Raw genomic sequence first — 23,667 nt, 5'->3', positions numbered from 1 at the left:
TTTGACAGCTGATGAATCTGTTATTTCTGAATGACCAGAACAGAATACCAATTAGTTTGATAAAACAAAAAAAAAACAACAACAATATATTAATACATAACATTTTTCAAGCCAACTCACACGTGTTTCAGTAATTAGTCTTAAAATAAATATTGAAATAATTAATTTAAACAAGAATGTACTGTTTACAGCTCACTGCTGTAACTCTGCTGGGAAGCTGACTGAACAGGGCCAGATCATGTGGCTGCTGATCATTTATCTGTGGTTTTTCTCTTCTTATGACAGGATGGGGACAGTTCTTGGCCTGGATCCTTTCAACTGTTTGCTTTGAGACACACAGTTTTGTCCCACATTCTGTTTGTAAACCTGTTGGGGGGGGGCAAATCAAACAAACGAACAAAACATCTAGCTGGGAAACACGTAGTGCCTCGGGCTGAAGGAGGTGTTCCCAAATACAGAAAACAAGAATAATTTACGGAGGCTCATTTTCAGAGTGATCTTGCCTTGATATAGGGGCAACAGATAGATGCTTCCAACACATTTGAGTGAAAGTGTTGCATGTGGATGTCTCAGCAAACTGAGATAATCTCACAGCAGCGACATGAACTAGCCATACAGAAGATTCAGGCTGAGAAACGTCTAGTTCTTTGCTGTTCAAACTGCTTGTCCACAGCAGATAACACCTCTAATGAGCACCATGCATGTGCATGGACGTCCAGACATTTGTAAACAGAGCAGTCAGATTTTGGTGTGAAAACCAGAAGTGTGACTGTTTTCTTCAGAGATGTTTTTTGGGATTACCTTTAGAACAAATGCCACGCTCGGCCAAGAACATAAATGATTCATTGTTCATCTGTGTCTCGTGGGTGAAATGCATCACAAAGGCTTCTAATTAAAAAGGCAAAGCACTGATTAAGCCACACACTGTATATTTATAGTCTCAATAGCACCTACAGCATTCACTCAACTCAAGTTTAGATAAGAGCATCAGCTCATTCTGTGAACAGCTGATGCTAATCTGCAGGGGACTTTTCTACACATGATTCAGACAGAATGGTCAGCAGAATCAGCACAGGGATTTTTCACAAGGCTAGGTCAATAAGACTTTCCAGAAGCTTGCTAAAGCAATAGCTAATTCCAAATCTACACACTATCAATTGTGGTTGTGAGCGTTGCTACCATAAATACAAGCATGCACTTAACATATCTACTTAAAGCCCACACTTTAACTCTTCCACTCTCAGGAGAATCTGCACATCAGGGAGGTTGTTATGTGCAATAAGTAGCAGCAGTGCTGCCCTGTGCAGATACCATGTGACAGTTCATGTTTCCTCTCTGCCCCTCTATATATGAGGAGCAGGCAGAGGCTGAACATCCTGCCACACAAGCAGCATGATCAGTCCCCGTGCTCCCATTATGTTACACAACCCCGGCTTACACAGTCAAATACACAGCAAACACGCCCCAAGTAAAAACATGTGCCTTGCAGCAATGTTACAGCCAGTGGAGCTGCGGTGCTGGCTCCTCTCAACCTAGTGCAATAGTTGGTTAATTGCTCTGACCTACCATTGTAGGTGGAAGTCAGTGCATAATTAGACGGCCACAAAACAAGATAACCTTCCTCTGCTGCCTTTACAGAGCAGATGTATGACGTTTCAGTGCGACAAACTGACATTATGTAACATCTGTAGTAGACTCGAGGGACACAATTCATCATAATTGGCAGCTTGTCGTACTGTATGTTACTGTACCTACACACAGTTACTCTCTGAGGCCTACGGATTGGGTGACACTGTCTCTTATGGAAAGACAGATAAACAACTCCCTACTAGTATATTCTGGTTTTCGGCAAATGCATTTTCTGTGCTTTTATAATCAAAAAAGATGCACACATTTATGCAGCAACAGAAAAACAAAAAGTTCCTCCATTTTTTTCCTGCAGTTTCCAAACTCTCTTACATGTTACGGAAGCATATGAGCTAACTGCTCATTAGGTTTAATGTCCTGAAAGGTTCACGCATGCATCTGCATCTGTCTACACCAGATTCACGAGAAGAGCAGCCTCAAACCACACACCAGTGCCACACTGGTTCCTGAGCGTACCATCTGACGGTCTTGTGATTGCATTGCTTCAAATTGTAGTCATGTGCTGACATTTCCTGACTGGAAAAAATTTCAGGGCTCGCAGCTATCTTTGATACACTTTTGAACCTTAAAGTAAAATATTGTCACTGCAGAAATAACGGCTAACATCACAGTTTTATTTACTTTGGGGTTTTGGTGCAACAGCTTTTCTTTTGGGATGACCTTTGGCCTACAGCGGTTAATGATGGCTAATGATGATAACCTACATGTTGCTGTGAAAAAAACACTACTAAGTCACTTTATGACTCACATCTGCTCGTGGTATTTCCGCACAATGTTTTAAGCACCACACTGATAATTGCAGAGAACAAAACAAAAAAGTAAACTCACTGTACTGTGTCAGGAGACTCATTGGAGTACATGGAGGTGTCAAAAAAAGTAGATCCCACATTGCCGGATGGCTTCCATTCATTCCAACTACTTCTTGCCCACTGAGCAAATATTGCCCTGCTCCTAAGGCTTATTTCCTGTCCACAAAAATACCCAATCATCCAGGACAGCGCCCCCCCCGCTCTCAAGATGGTGGTGCACATTCACAGACCATAGTTCACCCCCACCCCCAAAAAAGGGCTTGACCATTCACAGCAAAATCATCAAAATATCATTGCAGATGTTCTTTGAATGCTGGTGTAACTGAGGACAAAAAGTACTTGTATAGATTTAGAGAAACATTATCATGACCAGATAAAGAAAATGCAACACAGAGAACAGGCTGTAAAACTAAGTATCCAAGTGCAAACAAAACGTGCTGCAAATAAAAATGATGAAAATGAGTATCAGTCATTTCAACTGAGTAAATCTTCTTTCTTTTCTTGTGTTTTCTCTAAACTAAATTCCTGCATATAGAAATTAGAATCTAGGACTTCAGAGAGTATTCACTCAACTAGTAAATAGTAAATAAAGTTGTGAAACAGAAATGCAGCATTTTCCTGTAATGACTAAATTTGCACCATCTCACTTGCAGGAGCCGTGTATATATACAGCACAGCTAACATGAGGTTTTACCTCCATGCATTTATGCTTTGTAATTACTGTAGTGGCACAAAAGATCTCCAGCTCTCCACGCATAGATTTTGTAATTTAGGTCATCAGCAGGCACGATGGTGAAGAGTGATTCCCATCATTCACTGCGCTGTGCCTCTGATTGTAACACTCACAGGAATTTCTCTACAGATCTCCAGAGGTTCACTGTCATACAGTAACAACGCAAGCCTACGTGTGGTTCGACAATATAAACGTTGTTGTGTATCGCTGTTTATCTGCGAGACTGCTGTGAACGCAGGTGCTTAATCTCCCCTTAGCTGATACGCCGTACAGCCCTCATATGAATCTCAGAATAATATCCAATTCATAGGTGCAAATGGACAGGGGAGCATGACATCATGACTTCCTCCTCTGCCTGGTATCTGCAATCTGCCTGGAATAGGAGATACAGAGTGTACAATTAGGCCTTGCTACGGAGATAGGTAGTACAGTGAAGCACACATCTGACTTCTCCTTACATAAACCCTCACAGTTCAACCACCTCCCATACGAAACAGCCATTATCTCATAAGCAGAACGGCATTCTTAGACAAGAGTCTTTTCTCTGTGCGTCTTAGGGCTCCCTTGTTGTTAAAGAAAAGGCCAGGAAATCACAATCTGTGCAGACGCTGAGTCTGTGAGGAGGAGAGATTAAGCTGTGTGTGGGCATTGTGTTCATATCAGATGAGAAATACTGCAGCTTGGTGTGTAATTGGCATTACTCAGCTTCACGATAGTATTAAACACATGCATTCTGTCGACTGTCCAACTTTTTTCTTTCAGGAATTTGAAAGGTTAAAATATGCACATGACAAGATGTAGCAATATGCATGTATCTTATTAAAAAAATGCCATTATTATGCAATTTTTGTACCTTTTCATCTTAACATGAGCCCATAAAGTGCAAAAATTACAGTATCATTACTACAACGTGATTCTCTCCGAGGAGCGACTTATTGAGTTCATGGGGGTCAGATAATGCTCCTCCTGTCCCTGACAATCAAACTCTCCTTCACTCACTAGGAGGCCTGTGGAGGGGTTAACAATTCCTGCTTTTTTGCCGCACATCTATCACCAACTGTAGAAAACCCACCAGAAACCAGATCTTTTTTCAGGCAGCTGTCGCGTGCAGCTGGTAACCCGAGCCCGGGCTCTCCGAGAGGCTTTTAATTCCACACATGTGGCACTACCTGTCCAGTGTGGATTTGAAGATTTTATGCACGTGGGGGCAGCTGCTGTGGCTCGTAAGACATGATAAGGAGGGGGCAAAAAAAAAAAAGGGGGGGGGGGGACTGTGCTCTTCGATCTTAGGCTTGAAACTCCATTCATATCCTTGAGGTATTCGGCCATTATTATCCCTCTATCCATTTCTGGTGATTAGCCACATGTGTCGGAACATGTCAGGGAAAGAGAGAGCGAGTAAAGTGGAAATCTGTCACCCCATGTGTGAGTCTGTTTATGAAACTTTATCATTGTGTGCTGCTGCACAGTAGGTCCTCTAGAGACTCTGCACAGAAGGTTTAGTAAGCTGATGGACGTGACTGACGAGGAGATAAGAGAGATAGCATGACACTGGAGAAAACTAGCATAGCAACATTAAGAGAATATACTGCCTAAAGTGACTATCTCTGCAGTGATACTGCATGCTCAGGTTTTCTTTTGCATTGTGCGTTCGAATTAAAGCGAAAGAAAGAGTGGACTTGGCCAACTTGGCTGCTCTTTCACCTCTTTGAAGTGCCAGACTCACTGCAAAGACGTACTTTAGCAGCTATGATTCACTGGCGTACTCTGAGGTTTCCTGGAAAGAGCGTCTCCTCTCATGCAGTCAGAAGTTTTTTTTGTTGTTTTTTTTTTTTTAATCAGTCTATGCTTTTTGACATTTAATCTAGTTTTGCTGCTTTTAGATGTAGAGTCTCGGAAGGATCTGTTTGGAGGTCAGAGAGTGAGAGTCACAGTGCATTTTCACACACTGGAACAAAAACAGCTCTCCAATAAATAGCTTTGTAAACAAGTCAACTTACAAGGTTTTCATTTCACAGGAACCTGCTGTTTCTTTCTGCTCACTCGAGAGGAGGGAGAGAGGGAATATTACTTGGAAGGCAGGAGACACTAAGTACTTCTACTAAGAAAGTAACCATATCCCTATTGGGCTGCTGCTTGGCAGTGAGCTCGCCTCTGTTTACAGGAATGGGCACAACACTGCTGCACTGACCATTTTTCCTCAGTAGCATTAACATCACGTTCACTTTGCTTCCTCTTCTCTTCTCTTGGCACCTCTGCTTCCTCGGTTTAATTAGACTTCCATTGTATTTCCACTGAAATTCCACTGTATGAATGAGGTTCATATGAGGAAGGCAGGATTAGCTGCAAAGAGTGTGAGTGGTGGATACATCGTGGACTTACTGTGCAGCTTTTTTTTTTTTTTTTTTTGACTTCCGACCTGTTTTTTGGAGTAAATTACTCATTCTGCAGCTGGATGTAGGCTTCAGTGATATGTACTCAGCTGGACTCAACTTCCCCTGCCCTCCTCTAACTCAGCCCAGTTTATGGCCTGGTCTGGCCACCACTTCAAACAGGCATGCCTGCCAGTGAAGAGGAAAATGCAGGTGACTGGGACAATTTGGGATGTTTGATGCAGTTTCTGTCTCACACAAGCTTTGCTCTTGATCAGGCTGTGGTCACAGTGTGTAACCTGAACCCATATTCTGACTCCTCTCACCAGATGTAATTCTCCCTGCTTGCTCCCCTGAAAATTTCCTCCTTTTCTAAAATTTACTTTTTTATGTATTATTTCAAATGAGAGCTTAATAAGAAATCCAGACTCACACAGCCAAGAAAAAACATAAATTTAGCACATGAGCCAAGTGCTTCGCCAAAAGTTTTGTCTTGGCAGTGTCTCTGAACAGAAAAACAAAGCTTTGAGCATCAACTCATCTTCATCAGGAGTTTGCTCCGTCGTCCTGGAGACAACTGAGGTGATGTAGATTGTAAACTCTCTGTCTCCATTCAGTGATGGTCCCTCCGGCGTCTTTCTTCATCCACCCACTTTCGTCCAGCTTTCAACCAGCAGGGAACAAAACTCCTCAGCAGCAGTAAATCAAGTCGAGAAATAATCGTGGATGTTATTTTATATTGTTTGTGTTAGCTATAGTAGCAACCATGCGCACTCCATCAGAGAAAGTGACGTATTTGTTACTTAACGCTGATCTGACGCTGACGTTTTTAAACCTAATGGGTTGTTAAGAACTCTGAGTGCATATTGTCAATACTCTTCCATTAAAGAATGTAATGAGCGACACAAATGATTGGGTGAGTCATGCACAGTGTGTCGGCTCTGGATCGGGACTAGCTTCCATGCTCCTAAAAGAAGTTTTGTCTCCATGTTTCTACACCGTAATCCATCACTCCATGCTTGGCTGACCCCCCTCTGGCCGGTGGAGGAGGAAAAGGATGTAGGTAAGTTTCCACCAGCTGAAACAGGGGGATGTCTGGCTCATATTAGAGGGCTTTTGAGGTCAACAATTTTGCCGCTGACGATCACATCAAAGTGGCTTTGCATTAGCCAGAGCAATAAAAACCCCACTTCAGTGAGATGTCTGGTTTTAACATGTTTATACTGAGGCATTAAGGGTTCTAGATTAAAGGTGCTGTCGCACGGACAAAGAATATCTTCAAATAATATGCAGCATCTTAAAAACTACGCTGCTCTGTGGACTGCCTTAATGTGTGATGATGTTCCCTCAACGGTGCCTCCAGATTATTTTTCGCTTTGTGCAGTGGGAGGGTATTTAGGGAGGTTAAGCTTATCTGGCCTTCTAATGTGATTAATCCTCCAGTAAATGTATCGTTTGATAAAGGATTACTCTCTATTGCTTTGTTGTCTTTTCACTCAGAGAAGATCTTCCAAAGCTCAAATGCATCAACTAATCTATATCCAAAAGTGATTCAATAACAGAGCTGTGCTCAGACAAAAGCACTGTATGCTACTGGTCTAGACTTAGATGACACCAGATCACTGACATTATTTTAACTCACTCATCTCTTTAACAAAGACCAAAACTCCCTGACATATGATCAAAGGACTTGTTCATCTTGAGATCCTTTTTTCTCTCTGTCTTCCAGACTTCAAAGCTCTCCAACATCTTACACGCTTATGCCGAACAAAAAAAAAAAAAAAGGCAAGAGAGAAAAGAAAAGAGGCAATAGCCATGTGGTGAATGGTGAAAGCTGGCAGCAAACATGAACACAGCTAGTAATACTTCATGCTCACAGCTCCTTTCCTGTCTTTGTCTTTCATTCTCCCTCCTTTTCTTTCTCTTCTGCAGCGCTCTGTGTTTGTGAAGGTGACAGCATGGTGAGTAAGATCGGGCTTTCCAGCCTCTCCTCTGATCTCTCTCTGAAGAATTCACCTCACGCTGCTTTTCCTGGCATCCGCTGTACACACACACACACAAACAGACACAACTATACACCCAGTGTTTTCTCCCTTTTCTGTGAATCACCAAATTCCACACAGGTATTTAACATCTCACCTTCTCTCTTCTCTTCAATGCTCGACTTTTTTTTCCCTGAAGCAGTTTTTGCTAACCCATCTAAAGGGTAAGGACCACTGGAATCCCCTCCAGGTTGGAATAAGGATGAGTGTGCCTTCGGAACAGCCTCATGTCACAGAGGAGTGTGAGTCTGACCTCTCCGTGCTGCGTCTCAGTTTCCGCCACGGGGCTCGGGACCCGGTGTGGACAGGTTGAGTGTTCTGTTACTCAGGTGTGACGGCGTGCCAACGCAGAGTTTGGATTCGCACCTCAGCTTGCAGCCCACGTGAGAAATACTGCGTATTTCTTAGATATGCCAGAGAAAACAAAACACCTGAGCTACAGCTCTTACGGTTAAGATGTGTTGAATCCCCTAATGCAGTAACATGTGCATGTGTACTCTGGTCCGTGCACATGGCAGAAATGTGCACAGGCAGAGCGAAGAAGGGACATGGCTGTGCAGAACTCAAATTTCCAGGAAAACACCAAGAAGAAAGAAAAAGAAGAGGAGTTCTGTCAAAAAAAAACCAATTTTTTTTTTTTTTTTTTTTTTTTTTAATAGTGTTACATTTCATGGCATTTTGGTGGGCAGATGTGCAGCCCACACATTTATCGTAGGCTCACTCGGATGTGATCAATGTTAGATGTCAAACCAACACTTGGAAGGTAGATGAAGCAGTTCATTTTCAATATTTCCTACCTGTTGACTTAAAGAGCACTTTCAGTGCTAGGAGTTTTTCAACACTAAAATGAGACAGGGGACAGAGCGTCTGCCCACCTCACCCCCTTATTTACACAGAAAATGTAGCATTTGACTTTAACTCTGACTTCAGTATGTGCACAGCTGGGACTGCTGTTCAGTGTTTGCACCAAACATACGCCCCTGACACACACACACACACACACGCACACACACACACGCACACATACACACAGCCACACGCACACACACACACAGGAAAGTGCACCTGTCTGTGTTGCAGTAATCTTTCAGTAAAAGAGTTTTATTGCGATACTTAATTGCTGCCTCAAGCCACTGTAAACTTGCTGGCGTGTCAATTTTGTGTTTGTGAATCTTTTAGTGCGTATGTGAGTGTGTGCGCGTGCACGCATGTGTTGTGCTTGTACCCCTCCCTTTTGTGATGCCTGCAAGTTTAAGAAAACAGCTGAACAGATTAAAGTGAGAAAAGACTGAGGTTTTGTTGCAGATTCTTCAGGATTAGTAGGGATTTTGTTAAGGGTGCACGCAAACACATAACACGAAGGCACTGCGGTCCAAGAGGAGGATTAAAAAAAACAAGTATACATGTCAATATAATGTAAGTCCGTCACCCATGTTTTCAGTGGCATAATCTATAAGTAGTAGACTTCCGTGTTCGGGTGGTCCCACATGCCAAACAGCACTTTTACACTCCATTTCTGCCTTACGGGAAGTGCTTTCCCTCCTAGGAGGTCGTCAATTACTTCTTTGGTGTGTTCAACAGCTGAATCACGCAGCCAGTTATAGCATACCCGCATTTACACAAAGAAATGGTGGCAGTCAGAGTAGTCTGTACAGGAAAAACTGGCTCTCTCTCCAACTGCAATTGTACTCCGTGTTGCTGTAAATATAGGGCTGTGGCGTTGTGGTCAAATCAGGGCTTTAGGAGTCACATGCAGGTAAGCGGATGGATGACGAGCCCAGCGAGGGCCTCGGCAGGTTGATGCAAGTACCAAGTGAGATAGCAAGGTGGACAGATTGTTATCAGCAATGCAGCAAGCTGTGGTGTTGTAAGTGCAAACAGAGAAGATAGGGAAATGGAATGGCAGAGTTACGACTGAAAGTATATTCTGTTTGTGTTGATACACACAAGCAAGACATCCATGTGTGTATATTTACATACATAACAGCAGAAGTGTGTACTTTATTTGCAACGAACAGGTGTGTGTGTGTGTGTGTGTGGTTGGTACATGCATCCTTTTTGTCTTCAGTATTTTTCCCCACCAATCTGTCATCTGAGGTTAGAAACCTGTCTGCAGATTGTAGTGGAAACAAACAATGGAGTCTATCAGGAAAACTAGACTGTGTGTCTGAGTTCCTCTGTGTTAAAGGTCATCACGATCAGCTGACACCGTTTCTCTCCGCTTCTTAATAGTCATTCTGGGGTAAATAAAGGCATCACCGGTGACCTCAGTTAAATGGTTTTCAGCTGAATGCTAATGAGAAGCTGACGTCTAAACTAGACAACAGGTTTTTATTGTTTTAGAATTATTACTGATTTAATGATTGACTATAAAGATGTTATTTATTTAATTATCAAAAACTTGAAAACATAGACATAACAGTAGATTGATGACGAATACATATTTTTAATACATTTACTAAAAATAAATGTTTGCTTTGTACAGATGAAGATATAGAAATTAACCTAATATCTAAAATATCTTTCTCTCATCTTAAATTGTAGACTTCCTTGCTTAAAAGCAAGGAAGTCAGCACCTACTATGTGCAAAAATGTGCAAATAAACACACTAACACGTACTATATCCTGTTGACAAAATAAACAGGATGAAGCAATTACTTTGTAATTACCTGCTGAATAGTTTCTGAGTATATCTGCCAAATACAGAGAAGTCCCCACAAAGTTTCCTGAAAGCTGAAGGTGGAATTAACCTCACCTTACCAATGCGCTTTCTGAGGATTACCAACAGTGGATACAGCTGATACAGAACTGCTTCGCGCCAAAACCAGGTGGAGGGACGGGGCATGGGCAAATACACATAAAAGTTCAATGCACATAAATCCACACAACGGATATTTTGGCCATGGTGAAGCTGCACTCTGCTGATTGCCACTTTAGTCATTCCTATTATTACCACACATGTCTTTGTTGAGCTGGCATTATGCCTCTCCCTCCTTCAATCCAGGTTTTTGTGCCTCAGCCTCAGATGGTTTGCCACATCTTAGTAGGCTTCCAGGTTGGTAGGCAAAAAGAAAAAGAAAAAAGAAGCAGCTATTCAAAAATCTGCCACCAGTCAAATCTCACATCATGAATATGAAGTCAAAGTAAGCTTGATTTTTTTTTTTTTTTTAAATCAGTGTTGAACAAGCAAGTCTCAAGTGTTCAAATTTGGGTCATGTTATTTAAATCCCCCACCTCTGCATAACAGTGATAAAATAATCACAGGGCGAAACGGTGATCCAGCAGGATGATAGAGAAGTCAAAATTAGATTTAGATTTTTAGCCTGTCACTCCCTATAAATAACGGCTTGCGTTTACCACAGCCACTTTTCCGACCCCCGGTTTGTTCCTGTCGTCTGATTGGCTCACTGGGAGACTCCATCAGTCAACCCAGACAGTTGCTGCTCTCAATATTACTTTGAACGCATTCTTTGGCTTTCTTTGAATGAGACTTTCATTGGCCGTTATTATCCTGATCCCACCGTCCAAGTAGGATCAAATACCCTTCGAGAGCATGTTTTCCAAAAGAGAAGCATTGTTCTCCATTTGCTTAACTCTGCAAAGTTATGTTTTGAGACAAACGACTTTTTTCGTCACAGCTAATAACAATGTGTGTCATAAACAAAGAGCAGACAATGGCGACTTAATTGAATCAACCGTCATTTGAATTTCTGGGGCATCCCTCACCCTAATTAAACACCGCTTGTTGGTTGCCATGGCAGACGATGACAACCCGAATAGAGCTGTCACTCTGGATCAGACTGACGTGTTGCCTTGGCAACGAGGGTCAGTGGGTTTGCAGTGCATGTTGAAGATGTAGGATGGGAGGAGGAGGAGGACAGACGAGCGGAGGGCGTAAGGAGAATCCAGATCCAAGAATCACCTGGGAGTCAGTCTTGCATTAACACTAAACAAAGCATGGAGACACACTTTGCACAATCCTCTCTCTGAAGGTCAGTGTTGCATTAGAGATGTCTCAGAAGGCTATTGGCAATGTGTCATTCTGTCTCTCAGGTTTGAACTTAACTCATTTATCCGCTTTCCATAATTTATCTCCATTAGCTGGATTTTACAGATATATGACTCAAGGCTTTTAACCTTCGGTTGTGTTTACTTATGTCACGGTTCAAGGTACAACTGGATCACGCCAGAGTGGGGCTTTTGATTAACAGATTTGCATGTCTCCATTGCCCTTGTTGCTGTGTAAATATCATGTTGTTGCGGAGCTCTGAATGACTCCTCTGAGTCAACAAACAGTGGCTCAGTCCAGGAGATGCCTCTGTGTCTTAATAAATCAGCGTGGATGAAAACAGGGCTATAAACGGCCGTTTAGGTGGTGAAACTCTCCCTCCCACCTAGCAGTCCGCTCCGAATGCTCTTTTTATTTGCACAGACATTAGGGTGAAGTGTGCCACTCTTTATGTCTTTATGCAAAAATCCACACCCATCTATTTCAAAAGGCCTTTATTTCTTCCTTCTGCACACGCGCGCGCACAGAAAAGTGGCTGCTCCATTCTGCATCACAGCCTTGTATTTTTGAAAAGGGCCTGGCTCAGATATCCTACAGGCAGGAACAACAGCTGCCACTAAGCCACCGTAGCTGGCCCCCACTCAGCACCCGGTGGGGGACCCTGTCTCCATCCCACTGTCTGGCCCTTAGACTGGCTGTCCCTGGCTGCTTTCATTGTCTGTCTTTGTCTTCCTGCTTGTTTCCTGGTCTCACCCTCTTTCCCTTCAATTACATTGTTTTCTTATTTTTAATTTTGGACAAATGCACTTCCTTTCGTTTTTTGGTGTTACAGGACACAGAAGAAGAAAGAGAGGGGCAATGAAAAACCAAATGACACAGGGTGGGACAAAGGAGGCCTCCATTCATTCAGTCTAAGGCCACAGACTGGGCCGCACTTCAATTTACTTCTACTGCACACACACGTGCACACATGCACACAGACACACACACTCACCCACTCCATCCTAACCACCCTCTAATCTGCACTGTTCCACCCTCAGGGCCTGAAGCTGGGGCAGCTGCTACTGATGGAGCCAGAGAGCCAGCTGTCCTCACATACAGACATACTCACTCACCCGCCTTCCCTAACACACACACACACACACACACACCTCTAATTCATTCATTTGGGACAATGGAGTAAGGGCAGGGGTGTGTGTGGCTCATGATTTTGGAGTGTGCCGCGGTCATGGGGAGGGGGGCTTTAAAGTGGTTTTTATGTTCGCTTTGTGTCTCAGCAACAGTTGGCAGCACGCGTGTCAATGACACGCCTCTCTTCTTTATTGTCCATGAAGTCGGAGAGTTTAGGAAAAACCTGCGACAAACTCACCAGAGCACATAGAGATGCACAAACACACACACACACACACACACAAATAAATGAACATGTGTAGAGTGACTATTATGAAATACAGTAACTTTTCCAGTAACACAACCTGGCAAAACCAGAAAAGCAATGACGGACTGTTTGCTCTGCTTACTTTTGTGATTTCATCATCTTGCAACATCTGTGACAAACCTGAACTGTTATCAGTTTCTGGCTTGCTGGGAAAAGACATGGATGGATTTGCTGTGTAACACAGCAAATCTTGTGCACACTGGGATTTTCCTTTGTCTTAATAGCTGTCGAATCAGGATTATAAAGCAAAGACTTTGACTATAAAGGAAAAGTTCTTAGCTGTGCTTCAAAAACAACACATCAATGGACCCGGTCTTCGCGTTCTGATTGGTTTATCTCTATCTCTAACCCCTTCAGTTTCTGGCTCCTGCTGCTATTGGATATCCCTCTTTCTTTATCCCTGATTGGTTTAAGTTACTGATTGCATTCAGCTGCAGCCGTCTGATTGGTGGGCTCTCAGCTCAGCTATTGCTGTGATTTGCTTGTGGCTGTGTTCAGCGTTGTGTTTTGTTTTTTTGGTTTTTTTAATACTGCGGCTGCTTTGGAGACAGGGTGATAGTGAGAGTGTGTTTGCATGGAGGCTGATTTGCTTGAGTGGGTGCATGAGATGGCTTAGGTGTGTAGTTAGCAACTAAAAAGGCCATATGGCTGATGATTCACATTTATACAGTCTTGCTCTTGTGCATGCACCTGATGGCCGTCTCACACCTGCAGTACTGTCTATGGCTGAGTAAGATCCAGATCAAAGGAAACAAGCCCTTTGGGACTTGAGTGTGTGTGTGTGTGTGTGTGTGTACACACATTTATGCCTGTTTGATTAGCCATTCACTGCTTGTGAATCCATGCCAAAAAGGAGGCTTGTATCTGAATGAGAGACAAACACATGCCTGGCTTTGCTAAGAGAGAGAGGTGGAAAAGCTGAAATAGTATGAATTCTCTGTTCTGCACACACACACACACACACACACACACACACACACACACACACACACACACACACACACACACACACACACACACACACACATTAGATATAGCCCTATATGGCACATTTACCACGAAGGGCAATAGTACAGCAGGGAGTGAAAACAAACTGCAAAGAAAGAAAGAAAGAAAGAAGGATTTCTTTTCACTCTCACTGTCTCAATCAAGATCAAGACCATCATACCTCAGTGAATTTTAGTATTATGGTCTCATAAAGAGGCTGGAGATACCCTCTAATTTGCTGTAGGAATTAAAGTTCCCTTACGCACATATACAAACCCACCCAGTAGCCTACACACACATGCATACGTATGTAATCAAAGGGGGATGCTCAAAGCTTGGTTTCTTTCGCTTCGCCCACAAAGGCAACAAAGTCTGTCTTTGTCACTTTCCGAGTCAGACGTCAGTTAGAGTTTGCCTTGCTCTGGGGCTGTGAATTGTGAATTAAGCTTGCCCACACAGAGCCCTCACGTATATCTGCATTACATTAGTGGCCACCCACATGTAGACTGCCTGCAGTACATGTTACTACACAAGAAATGGCCATCTAATAAAAGCAAAGAGCAGAGGCAGAACTTCCTTATTCCTCTCCCTTGCATACGCAGTATATGCAGGCATGCGTGCAAAGTGCACACACCTACAGATCCTCTTTGGCTCTCAGACCATGCAAATCTTTTGTCTGTGGTCTGTCTGTCTGCCTGAGAGCACACATGCATGCCTGTGTTAGTCTGCAACAGAAACACCATCGTTCACTGTCAGGGTACAGTAGTTGCTGGGTAGAGCTCCGAGTGGAGTCTGCATTGGATGTTGTGGTTGGCTAGCCCCTTTCTTTGTTTCTCAAACTGTGTGTCTGGCATTGTGCTGTTAGAGCAAGACAAAGGAGTCAGTTTAGATTCATGCTCTGCTCGAGGAGATGTGTAGGAAAAGGGAGGGGGAAAAAAAAAAAAAAAGAGAGAGAGAAAGTTTTCTTCTGTCGGTTCTCCTCTCAAACAAGTACAGTGCAGAAGGACCTGGGTTCATAAAAACCACAGCTCCAGGAAACAAACCCCCAACTGATGTCTCTGACAGAGATCAATCATGATCAATCAAGTATTACTCGTCTCCGTCGACATGATGATGAACGGTTACTAATTTAATCATCATTGTTTTCCAGTGATTAGGTAAATGTGAGCCGGTCATGGAATTAATACAAAGAGAAAAGAGGATAAAAGGAGACGACAAAGAAACCCTGTTATAAGATAACACACACACGCACACACACACACACACAATGTTTTGAAGCTTCTATTTACTTTCTGCAGCTGCATCCTGTGTGGCAGTTAACACATGGCCCTGACTTCACATAGGTTGTCACTTGCTCACATACAATATACAAACAAACACACACTTAGACTCTTTGCACCCCTGCAAATTTACGAGAAAGTTAGGTGATCACTTCTATTTTTCTTAAACAATCACTAAGAGGACAACGACTTTCAGCCCCTGTATGGTTAGAAAAAAATCATAAAAATTGATTGATTTGTATCCACATATGGCTTGAAATTTGTTTGTGCTCCAGCGAATGTGAATCTACTATATTTTATAACTGGTCAAATAGCAGAGCCTCTGTGTTTTCTGTGTGCTCCTAATGATAAAGTGGGTGTTAACTGGAAGACGGCAGGCTTCTGCCGGTAAAAGGAACCTAAAACAGGTGCCAAAAGCAGCAATCAGCCTGTCCTAACAATAACAGCTGTATAAGAAAAACATACACATGAGCACATGTACACATGTGCATGTGCACAAGTGACAAACTCACACGCTCAGTGTGTGACTTTTAGTGTGACAGATGCTCATGCACAAAAACACACAAACAGGCATGAGGTCAAGGATAGAAAATGATGAAAATGCTTCTGTGACAACAAAAATAAGACCAACATTGCTGCATAGAAACACACGGGGCAGATGTACACACACACTCACACACACACTTTATAAACCTCCATTGGGATATTAAGCTGTCACTCCTTAATTGGCCTAGCAGCATGTTTTTGTTTGATTCTAGTATTATTGCCTAGTCTGTTTTCTTCCTTGAGTGAGCTGATTAAAAAAATCCCCCCCCTTCCTTGTCAACACGCAGCAGATAGATACCACTCTTTGATTAATTCACACACACACACACACACACACACACACACACACACACACACACACACATGTCATAATCCCTGCTCTCCCATTGGCTGCTGCTGGATCCCTGTTTCCAAAGCAACATTGGAATGCCGGGTGTGTGGCCCGCCCCTTTCAGGAAGGGACTGCATGTAAACAAACCCAGCATGTGCAGCATTTAGAGCCCCATCTGAATGTGTGGTAAACAGAGTGTGACTTCACGGGCAGACTGTGGCCAACCTCTTGTATTACATGTTTTTCTGTCACCTTTAAAGGTATTTGGATATCTGTCATGTGGATTTGTTGTTAATGTGGAATCATCCAAATCTGGAGAAAACACTGAGGGGACAAAAGCCCATAAGAATGTGTGATGTGTAGTTTCATGTTAGGTAACCAAAGGGTGTGCTGCAGGTGCAACACGCAGGGGTCAGTGACCGGTCCTCCAGCGTCAGATTTCTTCCCTCCCCGTGTAATTTTACGTGATATCAAGCCTTTTGCACTGCTGTTTGTGTGTTTGCTTCTGCCCCCCCCAGATAGCGTAATACAGCCTTTCCTCTGCAGGCCAAGAACCAAAGGTAACCAAAGTTCAGGAGATTTAGCCCTCTAAGTGGTACACAACAATCCAGAAATTCTGCTACAGTATGGCCACAGTTCAGAGAATTAAGCCTTTCTTCTGTAAGTGAAAACAGAAGGGGGAAAAAAATAACAAGGTTATTAGAGAACATAACAGCAGATAAACACATTCATAACAGCGATCAAAATACCCTCACACTGAGACACCTATTCCATTAAGCAAGGACTCTGAACAGCCAATCAGATTTCTGTCACCAACAGCAACAACCCCTGTTTATTCCTGCCTCTAGCTAATCCTGCCCTCCGATTGGTTGATTCCAGAGCCTTGGAACAGAGCCCCCCCCCCCCCTCATCCTCTTCCTGTCACTCCATCCCTACAGATTAAGTAACACCAGCAAAAACAAAAAGAGCTTGTTTTTGTTTTTCCATCAGTGACAGAGCACCCACACAAACATGGGGCTCTATCAGAACTATAGGTATCAGTTTTACAACGGCACAGAGAGATGTAGGGGAGGTGCAGGAATGGTGGGAGAAGAGGAGGGATATACACTGTTGCCATGCACCCTGAGTGTGTTACTGGGTTAAGTATGGTATGTTGCTAAGAAAAAAAACTAAGTGCAAGAAAGAGGGGCAATTGCATCACCCCCTTGAAAAGTCCTTGAAAAACATCTCTCTCTTTTTATACCCTGTGCAAAATTCTAATTGCACTTTCAAATCATCCTCTGGGAGGAATTTCACATTGAAATGCTGCCCACACGGCTACAGTGTGCAAATTTTGAAATGTTCTCTCGCGCGTGAAAGAGATTCCAATTTAACCTCACTCTCAGTATATTTGTTCAGGACTCTTGTTCTGTGTTGCTGGCAAGAGAGAGAGAGAGCGAAAAAAAAAAAAAAAAAAAAAAAAAAAAGAGAGTTAAGGATGATCTTTGTTCCATAGCTGAACCAAGCCTCATTGTTTCTCTTTGCTGCTGGCAGTAAAGGCAAAGAGCACGAACACGCAGCCAGCTGCTGTTTGTTTTGATCTGTCAGTGAGTGTTCAGAGGCTCCATGAGATAAGATATGTTGCCAAGAACATGGTCACTTCGTACAGACCTAAAGCTATTGTGCAATACCTTAGCTCTTCAAGCAGCGTGTTTTTCACTGTGTATAAGAAAATCTGAAACAATAAACATGTTATGGTCAATTTATTATTCACCTCTTTCATTTGGGGTGTGTTTGTATTGGGGGGGCTCCTTTGTGTGTACAACTTGTTTGTCCTGATGAGCTGCTGCATCATCATTTCTCAAATAACCCTGACCTGCGATGGAGTGACGGCACAGCGCAGGCAGACAAGGCCTTTCATCAGGGATCCTCCTCTGCCCTGTTTCTCTGTTGACTCCCATCGTCTTTCCCCTCCCCTCCCTTCCACTCTTTACTCTCCCTGCGTGTCCCTGACTGCTCGACCTCTCTCGAGGTTTCTAATTAGCATGTGCGCTGAAAGCAGAGAGGCAGTCTGGCTGTCAAACTGTTTACTCTCTGTGCTCTCTCTTAGGAGTAAGAATAAAAAAAAATAAAAAGAGCGATAGAGAGAGAAGTCACGCTGCTTCTTTGACATCCTTATCGTGCCTGAAACAAAGAACTATGAACTTCCTTAAAGTAAGACCGCAGAGCCAAATACTTCCTCTTATTCCTGTCCACGCTCTCTTTGAACTAGCACACTAATTCATCACTAGCCAATGCTTTTAGTCTCCTTTTCCCATGTGTGTCTGTGGCACAACATTGCTCTTTGATTATTAAGTGACCCCGCACAGACGGGACTGAGTGCCATTCATTCACTTGCTTCAGCCTCAAATAGTTTTACACATCAGCATGATGGAATTTACACCATCCATGCAACACATCTTTCCTTTTTTCCTCTCTTCCTATCTCCCCTTGATTGAACCCAGACCATCCTGTCTGCCCTCTCTGTCTGCATGCCAGAGCCAGCCATCAGATGAACAAACATCTTGCAACTTGCAAACATTCAGCGTGTCGTCAGTGAAACAGCAGCAATAGCTCTTTTCTCCTCCTCCAGGCTGTGCTTCTAAGGCCGTGCCTTCATGGCCTGCTGCTTTACTTTAGGATTGTGGCCTATGTGACGGGATTCTTGGCATGGCTTTGGGTACATGTGCTTCTGGATGGATAAGCTCAGCTATGACTGTAATGTGTCAGCCCCAGCGAGGTTACAGGCTGCTCCCCATATTTGGCAAATCACTTAGCATTGCCCCACCCAGGCTGGCAGCCACAGTAAACTTGAAAATATGCCTAGAATGCAGACACAGGCAGAGAATGAGAGGAAAAGCGTGGGTGAGAAATTCAAAGCAGTTTCACATTCATCAAATACCATTTTATTTAGTGAATGGTGACACAGTTGGAGGTCCTCTGTACGATCATTAGCCTGTTTTTCTAAGCTCCTCTTCACCCCTCGATTCTCTGGTCATCTAGAATGCACCAGGTGACAAGTTAAGACTCTCAGACTCTTCATGTCAGTGGCCCATAAATAGCATCTACCTTTTACTCTTACCTCATTGCAGTTTACATAAGCAGGGAAGCCTAAAATCTCAGACTGCTTTCAGTGGATTGGGCATCATATCACTTGTGAGCCTGGTCACATTCTTGTTCTAGGGAAGTTAACTTGTTTCCTCACAGAATGTTCCTATTTTTATTAAGTATTTTTAAATGTGCTGGCTTGTACTTCAAGGAGGTGGGATCAGATTAAAAACTGACATTAGGATCTTGTGATCCAAGTTTAGCCATTATGGGCTACTGCCCGCATGGCTCCTATAATATATTTCTTTGAACCCTATGACCAGGACCTTGTGGGGTTATACGTATACCGTGATCCCGTGTATGCTAATAATATATGGAGTGCACTCCAAAAATCACACATTTCATCCAATCACTCCATTCAGTTGCTACTGAACAAACATCCTGATGCAATCCCAAGGCAATATTTTGCAGGCATACCAATTTGAAAGCAAACATCCAAATCCTGCAAGAGTAGTGGACCTTCCAGACTTAAAAACCTTCACTCTGCCCAGCCGGTGTATTTAAAGGCAATTGTCTCATTGGTTTTGACCAAGAGTAGTATTTCACATTAACAGCATTTAAGTGTATGTCATGACCTCATGAACAATGACCTGCTGCATATGTGTATGTGTGTGTGTGTCACTGTACCCTCCAAGAGGACACAGTGAATCTCTAAAGAGTAGGTCAGGTGTGTGTGTGTGTGTGTGTGTGTGTGTGTAAGACTCTGTAACCGGGTCACTCACTCCCTGGCTCACACAGCTGTTTTACTTACTTTGATTATAGACTGTGTGAAAAAACAACAACAACAAAAAAAAAAAAAAAACAACTATGACCATTTACTTCTGAACTTAGAGGTCTGGGCCATGTGATCTCAGCCCACACTGTGTGGTGAGGTCATCCCAGGTGCTAAGGTGCAACAATACATGTGTCAGCTCAACATTTGCCGCGTCTTCATCTTAACCACAACCACAAAAATCAAAAACCGCCCGTGTCAGGTCATGTTGATTGACTGATAGTGTTCGCAAACAGCAGCCCCTGTGTGTGTAAATGTTGTCGTACTGGAATCACCCTGGCCACCGCAGTGATGAGAAATTCCCTTCACAGTAAATCTTGGAGCCTCTGAAAGTTGTATATTGTGCTTACTCACCTCACACCAGCACACTATTCTGAGTACTGATCTCACTGTAAGCTGAGCAGCAGCAGCAGCAAGGGTGCAGCTCATTTCTCCTATGAGTGACACATACTTAGATTAGAGACATCCAATACCGGCCATCTATCTCTCACTCTCTATCTGCAGCCCTCCCGAGCCAGCTGGGCCATGAGCTCATGGTACCAATCCAGCCACGCGAGAGGAGGAGGAAAAACTCGGAGCAGGGTGGGGTGAGAGGGGCAATGCTGCCTGCCAGCTCATCGTGTAATCTCATCTTGCTGTGGTTACTGTAAGTGAGAAGGGAGAAGGGAATGGGAAGAAGGGACCACAGTTCCCCATGAAAGTAATGGCTCTGGGAAGGGCGGATCACTCCACCAAAGGCTCTCTGAAGCATTTACCATTTACAGTTAAAGCCCGAGTCTGGGAATCTCTGAGCATCCTGATGTGGACACACATACTGGAACGTTTCCCCAGGGTTAGAATAGTTTAAAAGCAGGGATTAAATTGCTTCTTTTCACACAGGAGAAATATCCAAAACGTAAATAATGTGCATTCTGTCCCCTCTTCTGATGGGAAGAAAGCAAATCTTACAATATAAGCATCGTCATCATCATCGTCATCATCATCATCATCATCTTGAGATAACAACAACAACTGTATTTTAACAGGTATCAAGAAAAGATGTCAGGGCCCATTTTCAGGATGATATTGGACCAGGAGGGACTCACTTTGTCGCTATTGAAACAGGAAAGCACAGAGCATATATCTGAAGTCACCAACAGGCAGCTCTGGTACAGATGAATGACGAATTCAGAAGTCTTCCACTCACTGGAAACAGATTGTACCACTGAACAGGTAAACACTAAACAGCCCAGTCCTTCACTACCTGATACGGCGATCCAGGTCTTTGCAGGCAGAAGTTCAGAACTGGTGGCGAAGATTCAATCCAGTGGAACCCTCCGGGGAGGGAACACAGGCAGGCAGGAAACAGGTAAAGATCAGGGTCAGATTCAGAAGGCAGGTGTGTTCACAGGGCCGGACGGGCCAGCAGTGACTCTGCAATGATACAAAGAGCAAGAGGAGTGCCAGAGCATTTATGCTGGACAGGCAGGTGATACTCAGGCACAGGCCGAAGTGATTGAGCTGATGAGCAGGATGAGGGAGGCCAAGAAACGAGTAAAACCTGAACGGATTGTCATGCTGTACACAAAAGGGTTTATGTGCAACCAACTAGTCCTGAATTCACCCAATTAGTACGTTAACTCAAACCAAAACTAGATTTTTCACCCTGCAGTTAATTTTGTTTTTACACATCAGATTTGGGGCATATTTCATCATATTGGATAGTAATATGATATATCTTCTTGCTGAGAGTTAGATGAGAGAATTGATACTCGTCACATACAATCAATACAAAACTGCACCTGACGCCTGTAACTTCATTATCACAGTGAGGTTGCCAACTCCAGAGCACTCCACTGTGCTCGGCCAAGAAATATCCCGACCCTGTTCTCAGTCTAAATGCTAAGCTAAGCTGCTGGCTGCAGGCTTCAACTCCATATTGATCAGACAGATATGAGTGTCTATCGATTCCTCCGTATAACTCCCAGCAACAGAGAGTGCACAAAACAATCAGTCTTCTCCTATAAGAATTGAAGCTGTCCGATGAATACACTTTAATCACAGCTAGTTTTATTTCTGTTGTTGGAGATTCATCAGAGAATATTTCACTTAGGGTTTTGGTCCCAACCAGCGGCCAGGAAAACTCTCTGTTAGCTCTTTATATGGAAAGCAAGAGGAAAGAAAACGGAAACCGTCTGGGTCGCAGTCTGGAGTAAACTCTAGTAAACTGTTTACCATCGCTCTGTGCCACGGTTGAAAACACAAATGTTTCTTAGTAAGTGCACATCTGTCTGGTCTCAGTCTATCGTAACTCCAGATCTCTGGCTCAGACCTCGTGCAGACAGTCGGGCTGTTTCCGTAGTCTGGCTGTTGCTTCAGGCTGTGGCACCCAAGCCAACACAAGGAGAAGATGTTTGTTAACCACATACAAATATTAGCAGCTGCAGAGCTAAAGAGCCTGAACGACTGCTGGAAAGTCTCGTTCTCCTCTGGCCCACTTACACCTATAGCCGTAAGGTGCATAGCACAAAAAGCATGTGGGCATTTTGTTGTTGTTGTTGTTGTTTTGTTAAGTTAAGTTTGAGACGGTAGATAATAGCAGTTGTGGAATGCACAGAGCTCAATCAGATCTCACAAAGACCTTTCAACCAATGTATGTCAATGATTTTGAATTTTATCCTTCACTAATTTAAACTTAGTACACAGTTAAATCGGCGCACAAAATAAAACTGAATTTATACTTCACAAACTGGTTTTATTAAAAACATTCCTTCAAAAAAAAAAAAAAAAAGCAAGTCAAAATTAGACCTGATTGCCACAGCTGTTGTTGCTAGTAGTCTGTTTCGGGATTTTTATTTATTTATTTATTTTTTTCAAAGCAGGGCAGAAGAGGCTGCCAGAAGAATGCGCTGACCTGCATTGGTGAAAATCCCTGAATATTTTAGGTGCGTTTGGAAAATGCTAAAAGAAATAGTTTTTGTCTTCAGTCATTTGTTGTTTACAAGGACAGAAGGACCAGAGTCAGGCTGAGAAGCCAACCCTGTGAGTCGGCTGGGATTTTTTCAGTTGATTTTCACAAGATACTGTATTTCCATTTCACTCAGACACAAGCATTGTGTTTGATCACTTAGTGCAGGGCACAACAATGTGACTCATCACAAACCACGCTGATATCTAATCCTAGTTTAGCTACAGTTTTGACAATGCATGCAAGAAAATGATTAGTATTGTCATTTTTTAGGGTAATTTACGCCATATACCTACCAGAGCAGAAGTTGATGCCCATGGAAAATCCCTTTGCTGCATCTGTATACATTTCTATCAAAATTTGATTTGAGTAAAGCTTCCTCTGTTCTTAGAAGACTCAAAACTACCTGACATCTCAGCAAGAGGGGGACCGCCTGTGTCGTGTGTGTACATGCTTGTGTACATTTCCACACTGTGTGCACCTGTGTGTTCATGCATGCGCTCATGCAACGGTATGACCAGTGTTTTGGCTGAAGACCGAGCTTCTGGCAGGAAAAGCGAGATGAGTTCTTCTGAAGTCTGCTGCTTCTTTGATGTGGGCCACCTTTTACTGTCAGCTGCTCACACAC

The sequence above is a fragment of the Echeneis naucrates genome, chromosome 9, assembly GCF_900963305.1.
Source record: "Echeneis naucrates chromosome 9, fEcheNa1.1, whole genome shotgun sequence".
Taxonomy (NCBI): Eukaryota; Metazoa; Chordata; class Actinopteri; order Carangiformes; family Echeneidae; genus Echeneis; species Echeneis naucrates.
Note: the sequence above shows the minus strand (reverse complement) of the source record.